General features: G+C 36.3%; 1 long non-coding RNA gene across 9 annotated transcripts in view; it reads left to right on the plus strand.

The window, feature by feature from the left end:
- LOC116442818 overlaps positions 1 to 14,249 on the plus strand; it is a 114,617-nt gene that overhangs the window by 93,204 nt on the left and 7,164 nt on the right. For 7 of the 9 annotated variants that reach the window (XR_004239654.1, XR_004239649.1, XR_004239650.1 and 4 more), the window contains 2 exons: positions 45 to 212; positions 5,556 to 5,668. This is a non-coding gene — a long non-coding RNA (uncharacterized LOC116442818). Of the gene's footprint in view, positions 1 to 44; positions 213 to 4,118; positions 4,250 to 5,555; positions 5,669 to 14,249 lie in introns of all 9 variants that reach the window. The other 2 variants (XR_004239656.1, XR_004239657.1) reach the window with 2 other exon arrangements.

Genomic DNA, 14,249 nt, shown 5'->3' on the forward strand with positions numbered 1-14,249 from the left:
GTTGAAACTGGATTGTAACAACACTGATCTCCTTTCTCTTTCAGGTTCATACTGGAGACAGGGGTGGAAGGGTGACATAAAAGGGACTTCCCTGGTGTCTGCAAATGCTACTGTATGGTTTCTCTAAAGACCCCAGGCTAATCCTCAAGCAAGATGTGTGACTCCTAAGAGTAATGAAATTTGCTGGTCTGCAGTTGCTCACTCCCATTTCAGTAAGCGATATTTTTAGTTATATACTTCCACACATAAAACTGATGTTAGTCAAAATCCACCTGTAAATACTTCTGTATGTCTCCATTGTCTTGGAATTGTCTTCAAATAACACACTTGGAGACTGAAATACTAATAATTCTTCCTGCTTTACTGTCTTCATTCTTAGAACAGCTTTTAAGTATTACATAGATTTCTTTGCTAGAACACTTTCTATCACTTATCCTTAAAAACAAATTGTATTCTTCTGGGTTTGGGCTGATAATCTTTGTCCTTTTTTTTTATTTTTAAATCCAGCCAACACTGAATCCCAGTATACCTAATCTCCTTGTCTTTGTAGCTCTTTAGACCCTGAATTGAACTGAATGGAATAGACAAATTACTTGCAGGCATGATTCCCTTGGATACAATGGAGTTACAGAAATTATGAGCTTGTCTTGATGAGAAATAATGGTGCACATATGAACATTGTTTTCCTAAGCACCTGAAATGCTGGTGTAGTTAGAGAGCAGCAAAACCTCTCTAATAAGCAAAACTCAGATTTATGTGACCACAAACAATAAGGGGATGCCATCACCATAACTGCTCCATGTCTGCCTCCAGCTGCATCAACAACAGTCTGCTGTCCCTGTAGGATGACTGGTTGGATGGCCCAGGAAACAAATCCTCATCGCCCCACATTTCAGCCAGCAAGAAATGAACCATGTCAAATCTTTTAACCCTGGTATTACATATTGAATATTGTGAAGTTTCAGGAGCTGACACCTAAAATGTTTAGCAAACCTTGATATGGAAACTGACGCCATTAAAAGGCAGGATGAATGGCTGTCCTGTTTAAATCTACTGTCACATATGTAGACAAACTTTAAGGATTCTCTGTGATTGCCAATACTCCCTTATAGTTTATTTTCTGCCAGATGCAGACCTATAGCACCTGTTAAGCAGACGCATTCCATGTGGCACAGGGCACTACATTTAGACAGAAATGTCTATAGTTGGATGCCATGTTTCCTATGATGGCTTTTCTTTCTTGTTTATTTGGAAACTGATGAAATTGGTTGACTTTATATGGGGTTACTTTGGATTGCATTACTACTTTGATTTTGGCTTCTTTTCCCTGCCAGCAGGGTTATCAATTGTGATAGCAGGCTAAGTAATAATTACTCGTATTTTTGAGAGCTATTAAACTGTCAGTGCCTGCCAAAAGTTACCACACAGTGGTATCTAAGATACCAGAGACATTTGACTGCACTTAGCATAGTATATCTCTCCAGAATTTTATGATGTGGTAACAGTTGGCAATTTGTGACTTACTGATAGCGACAATTGGGTGTATGAAACCGTAAGTCCAGTTACCAACAGCATGCCTGTTACACATTATTCCAGCAACAGGAAATGAACACAGCTGTGCACTGGTAAACAATTCTTAAAAACAATTAAAAATGTGGAAGGTGACTTCTAAAAAAAAAATGTAGCTGTCACTAAAAAATAACGACAGGGTTATACTTTGTGCAGCTTGAAAACTATGGTTTTCAAGAGTATTTGAGACTATGTACCAGTTAAGATCTTCATTATAAACACAACAGAATGAATATTTTTAAATTAATAATTAATTTTCCAAGAAATTCAGTTTTGGTCATCCTGAAACTCATCAGAAATCTCAGAGAAATTCTGGAAATAATTTTGTCTGAGAAAAAAATTATATAATTGTGGAAATACTAAAGTAGTCTGGACATCTTGAAAATGACAATTATTACATATTATGTATATAATATATATTTCATATATGTATTTTGACCTTTATTATAAAGGTGAATTATATTTACACTTCCATTTTGGTACTCTTAATAAAAGAGAACTGTTGTGATCGTTACAGAGTGTATTTCAAGTACAGAAGAAATTCACCTCCAGGAGTAGTACAGACCAGGAAAGAACAAACAGAAAAGAACAGACTTGATAGAATAGAATGATTTCATTTGGAAGGTACCTACAGTGATTATCTAGTCCAACTGCCTGACCACTTCAGGGATGAATAAAAGTTATTAACAATAATCAATTAATTAATTAGTAGTAGTGATTAATTAGTAATTAATAATATTAGAGTTTTTTATTGAGGGCATTGTTCAAATGCCTCAAGCATTGAATGTACTTGCTAAATTCACTTTACCAATATAAAGAGGATTTTTTTTCTTTCTGCACACTTGCATTGGGTATGACTGAGTAGTTCACAGCCCCCACAGTACAGTGCTTTGCACTGGTAGCTGGAAGGGTGTTGATAACATACCAGTGTTTTGGCTGCTGCTGAGCAGCTCTGTCCTTCTAACATTCTTTCCCCCATCAAAGGGGATGGGAGTGGGCAAGATCCTGGGAGGGTACACAACCAGGCCAGCTGACCCAAATTAACCAAAGGGCTATTCCATACCCCATGATGTTAGCTCAGATACAAAAGCTAAGGGAGAGAGGAGAAAGGCATACTGATTCTTCAGTATTTGCCTTCTGGAGAAACCACTACAGGTGCTGAGAATCTGCTTCCCAGGAAGTGCCCAAACATTGCTTGCTGATGGGAAGTAGAGACTCACTTTCCCTTCGCTTATGCATGCACAAAACTCTCTCGTTTCTTTCTTTTGCTGCAATAAACTGCGTTATCTCACCCACTGGTTGTTCCCCATCTTATTCTCTCCTGTGTCCCACTGGGAAAGGGAGTGATACAGTGGCTTAGCGGACAGCTTCCACCCAGAAAAGGTAGACCTGCTACAATCATTTTGACATCCCAAACAGGGACAGGAAGCACCATTTTGGAGGAGGCAAAAGAGACCCGTGCCTGCCAGAAAAAGACAACAATGTTAAATGAGATGTCATTCTCCTGTGAGACTGTGGGGTCCCTTTCCACAGGAGACAGTTCTCCACGAACTTCTCCAGCATAGTTCCAATCTCGCAAGCAGCAGTCCTCCCAAAAGTGCTGCAACGTGAGTTTCCCCAACGGGCACACAGTCCTCCCAAAACTGCTGTGGCATGGGTCACTCTTCCACGGGGTGTCCTCCAAGGACAGGCTGCTCCAGCCTGGAAGCAATGGTCCCCTCTCTCCACTGGGTCTCCCAGTGATGATCACAGTCTCCTCCAGGCATCCACCTGCTCCAGCACAGGCACCTCCCCCACGGGCTGTGGGTGGATCTCTGCATCCCCCGTGGATCCCCATGGGCTGCAGGGGCACAGCGGCTTCATCACGGTTTCCATCACAGCCTGCAGAGGAATCTCAGCTCTGGTGCCTGGAGCACCTCGTCCCCCCCCTTCTCCACTGACCTTGGTGTCTCCATGTTGTTTCCCCTCATTCATTCTCACCTCCTCTTCTTCTTTGGCTGGAATTAAAACTGTGCCTCCACCTTTGTTTTGATTTCTTCTTAAATATGTTTTCACAGAGGCGTTACCAACGTCTCTAATTGGCCCAGCTTTGTCCAGCAGCATGTCCATCTTCAGAGCCATCAGGGATTGGCTCTGCCAGACACGGTGAAAACTTCCAGCAGCTTCTCATAGAAGCCACCTCTGTAGCCCCACCCACTACCAAAAAACAGTCTGTGCAAAACCAACACAACACATAATGCTACATTATATAATCACATTTAGTTTGAAAAAATAGGAATTGGAATATTTTCTTTAAAGCAGCAAGGAGCAACAGCATGCCAGCAGTGCAGTTCCTTTACCTCCTGGAAGGCTTCAAGAGTTAGAGTTATTATGGAGTCAGAGAGAAAGCATGGATTTCATCTGAGTATCTGAATCTGAAAGATCAATTATTTTGTCATCCTAATGTTATAAATATTGCATCAATATACATATAAATAATAATCCAAATATATAGTTTAAATATCTAATGTAAATATCTAATCTAATCTAATCTGATGATATTTACACAGACATTTCTGTTCTGCCTGCTGCTGCTCAATCCTCTCTGGCTGATACCTTACAGTGCTCTTTGGGAGATTCTAAATGTGAAAAGTACAAGAGGAGACATGGTAAGAGACTGGTGCTGGTGAGAACCAGGGAGGTAACACTTAACCACTAAGAACATAATTAACTCAGCCAAGTTTCATTCTTTATCACACAAGCAGGATTGTGTTAAATATGTAAGCAAAGATATCTGCAAAATCAGAAGGGAGAATCAGCCAACTGCACAGATGAACACATGGGCTGTCATAGCATTTGCAATAAATGCAACTTACTAAAAGTCAAAGTTATACAGGGATTATACAATGATTAATATTGATATGCTTATGAAATAATATTAATTGCCTATTTTTTTAAGTAATCTGAGTTGATAAATCTGAGGATTTTGCTTTGGGGTTTAAACCAAGAAGCAGTCCTTCATGTAATTTTTTACAATATTTAAGCACACTGAGTATGACTATGATGTCAAAGTGCAGGCACTATGCAGCTGTGCGGAAGACAAGGCATGGGTAGATTAACTCATCTTTCTATTCTCCTGTGGTTTTCTGATCAGTTGTAAAGGACAGAGTGTATTCTAGCCTAAGATGGACTTTCCAGGTTGCCTGAATCCATTGCCCTGCAGAATCCTAAATTCATCAGTAATTACCGGAACTTTCACAAGGGTTTATATTGCAAATATCATCATGCAACCAAATATTCTGGAGAGTCTGATGAAAACAACCTGCTGCTTTTCCCTTCATTTGCTTGTGGGACAATTCCCTCAGAGACAAGATAGACTTTCTAGGGATTCATTTCTACCAATCCAGGAGTTACACAGGAACCCACCTTGTCAGTGAGCTTTCCAAATCACAGGTGAAAATAATGTCAGTTCAGTATGAAAGTTTTTGAAAGTCTGATATGGCAACATACTGCATTTTATTTCTATCTAGTTGCTTTTCTGCTTTGGATTACTTATATAAAATCTGTTCAAGGTCACGTATATTTGGTGAGCTCAGTGAACAGTTCATTAAATTCATCCATTACAGAGTACAACACAAAATTGGGATTATTTTGCACTGCTGAGTATCTTTGTTAGGAAAATGACCTGAACTATTTCAGATCAAGGTTGAAAGTATCAGCAAATGATGGTGGATAGAACTTATTAGGCATTCTGGTCACATATACTCTTCCATTTTTGATAATCTCAAAAAGCTTGCCATATATACCTAAACACATTCTGTGAAGGAAAAAATTCATGCTGCATTACTGAATGGTTCTCCTTTGGCCAAGCAGACCATATATATCTCATGGTTCTACCAAAACTCATTTTTAGAAATCATGTTATAAGCCACTCAAAGTCATATTTTGTTTTTTATAAAAATACAGATGTGTTTCTAATGATGTGGTACTGAATCATGTTTCCACAGTGAAAACTTACACTAAAGATGGACACCTGAAAGAAAAGGCACAGATGAAAGGAAAAAATGTAATAAGGGAGGAGTGCTAACAGGAAGTCTCTGTGTTACACCTAAAAAGGGAGGTAAGCACCATAATAACAGGGATTCAAATGCCTACTATTTCCATATAAGGTATCTGGTATGCAGAGCCCTGGGTTGGAGTCAAAGGACCCATGCACAATACACAAAAAAGTTTATAGGTGACAGAACTGTCCCCAGAGAAATGAGGCTGCTGAAAGGGGATCTGCTTACAGCCATCCAGCAGCGACATGCCGACGACAGGATGGAGTCTTAACTGTTGTCCATCTTTATGGCTTACTCGTCTAATAGCTGCTTCTCCTTCTGATCCCTCTTTGAAAGGAATGTAGCTGAGCTTTTTCTTTTTCTTCTGAAACCTCAGATGGACCTACCCATCTAAAACATAGCAGGCAATGAGTGGCAGTGATAGCTTTGCAGAGCTTGTACATTACACTGTACCCAGTTGAAACACTATCCCAAAATAGGTGAGATCTAAGTTCATTTCCCCCCTCTGTTTGAAAGAACTGAACCAAACATTCCTCAGTGCCCTCCCCAGCAGGCTGCCCACAACCCCAGTATAGTGAGTCAGCAGCTCTCTTCAGAGCTGTTGAGCTCTGCAGAGAAGTATACACAACTTTCTCAGTAAAAGAGGGAAACTGAAAATAGTGACAGCTTTGTTCACAGATTATAGAAGGCACCCAGGAAGTGGCAGAATCTAGATGCTGCTGTTAGGTGTGTTTGGTCCACATTTTACACAATGGTTGTCTCAAATTACTTCCATGAAGTTACTGAGTAAATATTAGCTTGAGTGCAAATTCCATTGCTCGATGCTGAGGGAAGGAAATTTTATTTTTAATGAGTGCTGTTATAAGTGTCAGCTAATAAATGGTTCAGTACTTGTATGAGAAATGAAACAAATAGCTTTGTTGTTTTTTCTAGAGGGATCTGCACAGCTGTAACTTTGCTCAGTGTGTCTCTGACAAGATGCACTACTGCCTCTGACGATACTTTGAAAAGTTCATGAAATTCTGTCATTACAGAACTTGCTTAAAGAGGCAAGTACAGTATATCTGTGAAATTGTAGCATGTAGCATAGGCAAAGTAAAGGAAAAATCAAGAATATATTCTTGCACTTCATTTAAAAAGACTTTATTCTTCTCCATTCCATTCACAAAATCCAGTAGCACTGCAGATATTTATACGGTGTAGGAAGAACAGAAATCCCAAAGCACATTCCAATTATGAATATGTTATTTATATTTTATGGGCAAAAAGATTTATTTCCCCAAGCACATTGTTTTCTTTTATCTGTGTCCTTCCTTTAATCCTGTCAATAACCCAGTATGCAGCTGGTTTCTGCTCATAGATTTTTTGGAAGATAATAGAAATAAGAATGCACGGTGGATTGAACTATTCGTGGGTAACATAAAAATACCTGCTGTTCATCAAGATTTCTGCTTGCTAATTAACTGGAAAAATTTGTCACAATATTTTTCTAGTATTTTTAACTGACATAGTGGAATATATTAGCATGAAAAATAAAAATAACTTCTTAGTTAAAGATATAATGAAATCCTAGATTTACATTTATGTTCTAAGGTGCAAAAAACGTGTACTTATTATTCATGCCTTGAAGGAGTATTTTAATATCTATATGATTTAAGTATTAAATTGTTCAGCAAGTTGCAATATTTATCATGATGCTAGCCAAATTAAAATCTTTTGGGGCAGGAAAAAAATCACCTAAATTTATATTGGTAATAAATGAGGAAGAAGCTAAACCGATTTGATGCACTTCAATTTCCATACATGTTGTATGGCAGTTTGTAAAAAATGTCCCCTTTCTTCCTTGAAAGTTAAGAATCTCATTATGGGGTAAGCAACTTGGTAATACTTGAAAGGAAGATTATAAGTAGGTTTCATTATCAATAAGAAAATTCATCAGCTGTAAGAAAAACTGAATATTTTTTCAATCTACTGGTCAAGACAGAATAAGATGCCAATGTCATTTTCCTACTTTCCTGTGCTATTTTTGGACAATTGTATCACTCTCCTTTTGTATTTAGATGCCTTTCCCTAAAGAATACCAGAAGAAGGATCATATCACAAATGGGAAGGAGATAAATCTGCTTAAATATATGTCTGGCTGGATTCAATCCATACAGCTTCTCAAATGTCTGAATACCAGGCTGGGATGCATACAAAGTTATCTAATGATCCAGTTTTATAGCAGCTATATATACTGAAATCCCACTGAGATGAGTGTGTCTGGCTACTGCTTCCACAGATGGCCCTTTTGGGATTCAAATTCACCTCTCTGTTGCCTCTGGGTTTTTTAGAATTGTACACTAGAAAACCTGGGACATTTGGCTTGAGGAAGGTTTTTCCATACAAATTAGAATACTTCTCAAAGTCACAATACCCTCCAATTCATGGTTCCTGTCAAATATTCTCTTATTGCAGACATGCAAAGCTTTACAGTGAGTGATTCATTTTTATTAAAATTTTTAAGCATCAAACTAACAGGTTTCAGAGTAACATACTGACAGTGTCTCAAGAGCAAACATCCTAGCTTCTTATAACATGATATCTAATATGCTTATGAAAAACACTCTATGGATCATAGAAAAATATCTTGGAAGCCAGAAACCCCCACCAGCTCTGTGCTCCATCACATAAGTTTGAATAGAACCTTTGTCATGGTGAATATGAAGTGGGTGACCAGAAGCTGACCTTGAAAACAGACAGTGTAATGATTTCTTGTTCTCTGAAGGTTTATCCACTAGAATATTATTTGCTTACTGTGATTATAAACGAGCTATTACCAATAAGTGAAGTGGGGTTTTGATAAGTTATAGGGCAGTAAATATCTCAGTTTAATGTAATTCAATAAAATTTAACTGTGCACTCTGTGTCTATTATTTTGAAAATCATAATAAATTTTTAGATAGAATGAAGCTTAGAGCAGGAAACAAAGAAACTACCTGCATTGGTAGTTGGAGAAAAAAGAACTGCAAGATTATGACATTAAACACAGAGGAACTTGACAATGTGAAATATTGTTAAAGTCAAAATTTAAGCAGATAGCACGGAATGGAACTGATTAAGCAAAATCCAAATTTGAAACTGAAGTTTGCAACCATATTTCAACAATATGACCATGACCAGGTGTATATGTGGTAATCTGTTCCAAAATGTGAAGATTTTTTTATCAGTTAGGTTTGAAAAGCACAGGAATGGACTTACTAAACTTAAAAAATACTAAGTACACATGGTAGTGACAACACTAAATGATTTATTATTATATAAATTTCAGCCTGATCTGCTGCACCCTTTTACTTAGGAATACATTCTGATTTGATGTACAGCAGTAATTTTCTTTGCATGGAATTGGTCATTTGCCAGAAAACTTTGCTTTTGAATCCCACCTGGATTTTTATGTATGTGATACGTTTGCTTATGGGAAGCATTGGTCAAAAAGTGCCACCCATAACAATGGATCAGTTTGTCTAGATCTCAACTTGTACTCAAAGTTGAAAAATATAGCCTAATTAGTAAATCCTTTACTATTGAAAACTCTTTGTATCTGCTTGCTTCTTTTTGTTTATTATCATATAAAATCAATAGTTCCACTTAAGAACAGAGAGATTTTCTTACATTTTTTTCTAAAAAACTTTCAAATCTGTAATTTGAATAATTATTTTTTCCCTGAAAAATCAAATCTGATTTTGAAGTTATTCAACCTCAGAGTTTGACACACATATTTTTCCTTAAATTATTACTGTAGAAAAAAATTATGGTTTTAGTAAAATTTTTATGATTTGTATTTTATTAACCAATTATTTAACTTAATTTGAAAAAACAGTAATTTTAATTACAAAAAGCTGTGTGAGTGGATATGGGTATGTTCTCTAGTTACTCTGAATATGGGAACTCTTTCCTTTACATTTCACTGTAGGCACATAGCAGTTTAGTTTAACATGAAGTTCTTAACAACAAGGTAGAATGATCAATTCAGGAAAAAAAAAGATATGTTTGTAATATGTCATGTTAAAAAAAAATAAATAAAAGCAAAAGGTATTTTTAATTTTGAAGATTCCAGATGCAGGTTCATGCCAAAAAATTAATAATTGTCTCTCTTTTTCAAAGATTGTCAAATAAGAAAAATGCAGCAGAATTTAGCATTAAATTTAAGATAGCTGTAAGAAACATGGGGAAAAAAAGTTTGTATAGCATACCAAGTGTGATATAAGCACCTAGGGAAACAAAATAAATCAAAGCCTTGGAAAAATCCTAAAAGTTAATGATTTCCAATTGTGGGCAAAGATATTACCTCCTGCATTTGTGATTCCACTTGCCAGCTCGATGGACTTCCATGCGCTTTTTGTAGATAAGGAAATATTATCAGCTTGGAATTTCTATTTAAAAATCAAAAATGTCTGTTAACTGCTCAGACCAAAAGCACAAATAATATAAGTTCAGGTAATATCTAAATTCCAAAATAAAAAACAGTAAGACCAAAAATAAGAAATTGACTCTGCCACTATAGACTGTATTTATAACCTACACCATACATCAAGGCCAGATCCTATATATACACAATTACAGGTAGCATTTTATTCAATCATTCCTCCAGGAGTGAGGACTATTGATTGTGTTAACAAAAAGCTTTTGTATCAAAGGCTACCAAACCAGTTCTAATAAGGTTTTCTTTGCTCTGCTTTCCTTAATTCAATTTGAGCTACATACTGCAAGAAAAGCAGAAGCAGAGGTTTTATGATTGGTTCATAAACTTCTGAAATTATAGAGTTGTTATAGAAGAAAGAGCAATACAACACATATTTCAGTACCGTGAGCAGAGCTATTGCAATACATATTTGAAAATTTGCAGCTATTATTGTTACAGCTTGGAAACACATTTTTGTGGTTTCATAAATTATTGTATCATTTTTGCATATTAATTGCTATAAAATGTGTTACAATGCATGTTCTAATAACAAAACACTTCTACTAAATGAAATTGCGCTTTAATAAAACCCAGTTCCTTTTATGCTGTCATAAATGCATCAATTTTATCCTTTTCACAAATTTATGAAATGGGCTTGAATTAATAAAATCACCACACACATCATTACAAAAATTTCCTAAGCTAAAAAAAGTTTCAGTTTTTTCAAGCATCATTCTGAAAAACTGGAATTTCTAATATACATGGAAAGTACACTCCAAATACAGTTCCCAGAACACAATAAAAATGTGTTTATGTGTTTTAAAGAATGTTCTTGATGAGTTATTCATACATTTTAACAAAGGTGCCCGGTCCTGGGAGTAGCTTTGAACTAGAATGATCCTTAAATTCCATGTCTGACATCTCAGTTATCCTCAGAGGCAGCCTGAATTTGTTTTCAGTTTAATATGTAATCTATATTTCAGTTAATTATAAAGCTTTTCTGTAGAGCACATGGTGCTGCGTTCTCCTAGGGTGCCTCCGTTACCATCCTCTGTGTGTGACCTCTCACAAGGTGCTGGCAAACATCAGTGAGTAGGTGGAGACAGACTGAGCTAGATAAGGTCACCTTAGTGTGGTTTAGAGTGTGGGTTCGAAGTGCATGGAATGCCAGATCCTACCTGCCCAGAGGCCTCACAAGAAACAGGCTGCTGGTGTGTTTGTGTTCTACAGACAGGAGTGCATTTGGAACCACGTGTGCATAGCAGGGGAGATTCTGACAAGACTGCCTATTACTGAAAAAACTCTGAGCTTTCTTTTCATAAGTTGTTTAGTGAATCTGTACTAAATTGCATTGGGCACTGCAGTCTAAATTTTTCTAATGCTGAGAAAGAGAAGTCTAAAAATTCACACTGCCAAAGCACTTTTTATTTAATATTTTGTTTAATGTTATGAAGTCAGAAATTGGGTAATCTTCTAAAAACTAAAACGAGTTGAATTCAACAAGGCCCATGGTCCTTTCACAGTATAGAGAACATTATTTTCAGACTATTTTCATATTTCTAAATTTTCAGTTTGGAATAAAATCCGAACTTTCACAGTTTTTTGGGTTTTTTTAAGAACAGTGGAATTTCCAGGTTATCTACTTGACAGAATACTTGACAGTAGTGGATATGGGAAACTGTTCTTGTAAGTGTTAGAGTGTGCTCCTTGGGAAAGCAAGAGCTACTTTTTAGGAGTGATGTGGCCTTCCCTGTTCTCTCACATGATAGAAACAAAGCACTGTTTGATTGAGGATAAGAAAAGTCACTCTTATCACCACAGTTTCAGGTCTTCCTAACTCTATCATTTACTTCTCACTCTTAATTTGTGCAGGTGTAACACCACTGAATGTGTAAAGCAGAGAACAACAAACTATAACAGTTACATTTCAAAATATTTTCAGCAGATATGGTTTCAAAACAATCTGAGTGTTGTTTTATGTACTAATGCAAATTTATCCTAATGATAGGGTACTGAGATGAAACCAGTTCTTAAATTTTCTTCCTCTCTTCCATAATGTGTAATAGTTACTGTGTAAGAAACAGTATCCAGGGTTCAGATCACAATGTCAGTATTATGTAGATGTTAATATACTTACTCTTAAGAAGCCTATAGTTCACTATACCTAAAATCACTCTGTTATTGTGGTCATAAGTCTGTTTTCTCATCTAGGATATTTTTCATAAATTCATTGTACTAATATTATCAACAAGTGTAGTACAAACAGCAGCTAAAAATGTGAATTCACACTCCAGAAGCAGCTAATTTGCTTTTTATTTTCACCTTCACTTGTTTTGATGTCTAACTTTTAACAATTTGAGCCAATTTGGTTTACAGCCAAATAAAAACCAACTTAGCTGTAGACTAAAATTTCATTTAACATAATTTTATGTCCAGTCAACCAATTTGAACTCAATTAAAGGCATCTTATAATGCTTTCTCATTTTATTTAAAAAAATCTGAAGTAAACCAAAGTATCATTGGTTTAAACACATGCACATCATATATAACAGCAATCAGTGGGTCATATATGGAAATAAAAAAAAAATAACAGAGGCTCTAAAATGCTCTAATATCTATTTTCTGTACAGTGATTTAAGTTTTTGCATTGATCAATGTATTTTAAATAAGTTGACAAATAGGATGTTGACTCATTAACACCCTTATATCTAGAGTAAACACTTCTTAATTTTTCAGATCTATGGAATGAATAGAATGAAATACTTGATGATTCAAAGATCAAGACTTTATTCTGCCTTTTAAATTGTCAGTATTCTTCATGGATACTAATTTATCGTGTCTTTGACTACCAAGACATGATAGGACAAGTACCTCAGTTTGTCATTTATTATATCATTCCGAAGGAGAATAAAAGATTTTGCAGGAACAATTAAGTAAGAGAATGCTCTCCCCTCTGAGACCTATATGGTCACAAAGGAAGAGACTAAATAATGTGAAGACATGAGAAATTGAAGATGAATGTCCTATAATTTCAGGGATGGCCAGAGCTACACAGATAAGCTAGATTTTGCTCACAGAATGCGCATAAATTTAGGACCTTTGAAATTATTGTCTTGATAAAAGAATAGTTTAATTTTTAAAGTTGAGTTTCTTTTTTATTTTCATTCAATGTTTACGTAATAGAATTACTAACTGGAAGGGCTGAGTGCCATCAGCAAAGAGGGGGGGACAGGCTAACAGAACAATACAGAAACAGCTCCTTTCTGATACCAAACTGTATTTTACTGAGGTTGCAAGCAAGACAAGTCGACCAGAGGTTCCATCCCCAAGATTTCCTTGTAGAAAAGAGAGAAGCAGATAATATATAGTGAGCTAAAATTTTCTGTTCATGTTCACCTCTGTGTGTATCTTGAATTCCAAAATTTATATTTATATGGGACACTGCTGAACAGTTTGGTACTCACTCTCACATTCTGTCATTCCTGCTGCAGTTGGCTTTGTAAAGACTCCTGGAACAAGCTCTCTCACAAAGGGCACATGAGGGAAATCAAGGTGTGTGATGGGAAAGCAAAGCCTTGATGATTACTTTTGAAGACTTTTGTCAGTGACATGAATTACTTCTGTAATATTCTGAATGTTGTTCAGTTCAGGTTTTAGAGAAAATAGAGAAGCTGTGTCAGAAACAGAGATCAGAATCCAAGTCTCATCTTCACCGTTAGGGCCTCCTTTATCTACAGTCATGCCTGTCTTTGCTTGCTTTCTATCTGTTTGCAGAAATATTATATGTATTACTGCAGTGACATGCTTTAAGGTGTAGATCTGATTTCTTCACTTTTGTGGTGAGTTTGTTGCTATAAAAATTAGTTATGGAGATAGATAAGATGTGAAGTAGGTTTATGAGAGAAATAAACAGGAAGCTCTGACAGCAAGCACTATCAAGCTTACCAAGTGAAACACTATCACCAATGCTTCATCCACAAGAGCAGAAGCTAGATGTTGGCCTGCCTGGAATATTTGTAAGATTACTTTTGACTAATGTGCTGAAGAAGGAGGTAGCAGTTAATCTCCTTTAGAGCTTCCAAAAACCTTTCTACATTTACCAAATACTATGAGCTGCAGTCACACTTGAAGTTGGCAGCTTAAAAAACACAGCCTTCCAACAGTATTGTTTGTTAGCACAGTTATCACATAACAGAACA

Source organism: Corvus moneduloides, chromosome 4 (assembly GCF_009650955.1).
Source record: "Corvus moneduloides isolate bCorMon1 chromosome 4, bCorMon1.pri, whole genome shotgun sequence".
NCBI classification, from domain to species: Eukaryota; Metazoa; Chordata; class Aves; order Passeriformes; family Corvidae; genus Corvus; species Corvus moneduloides.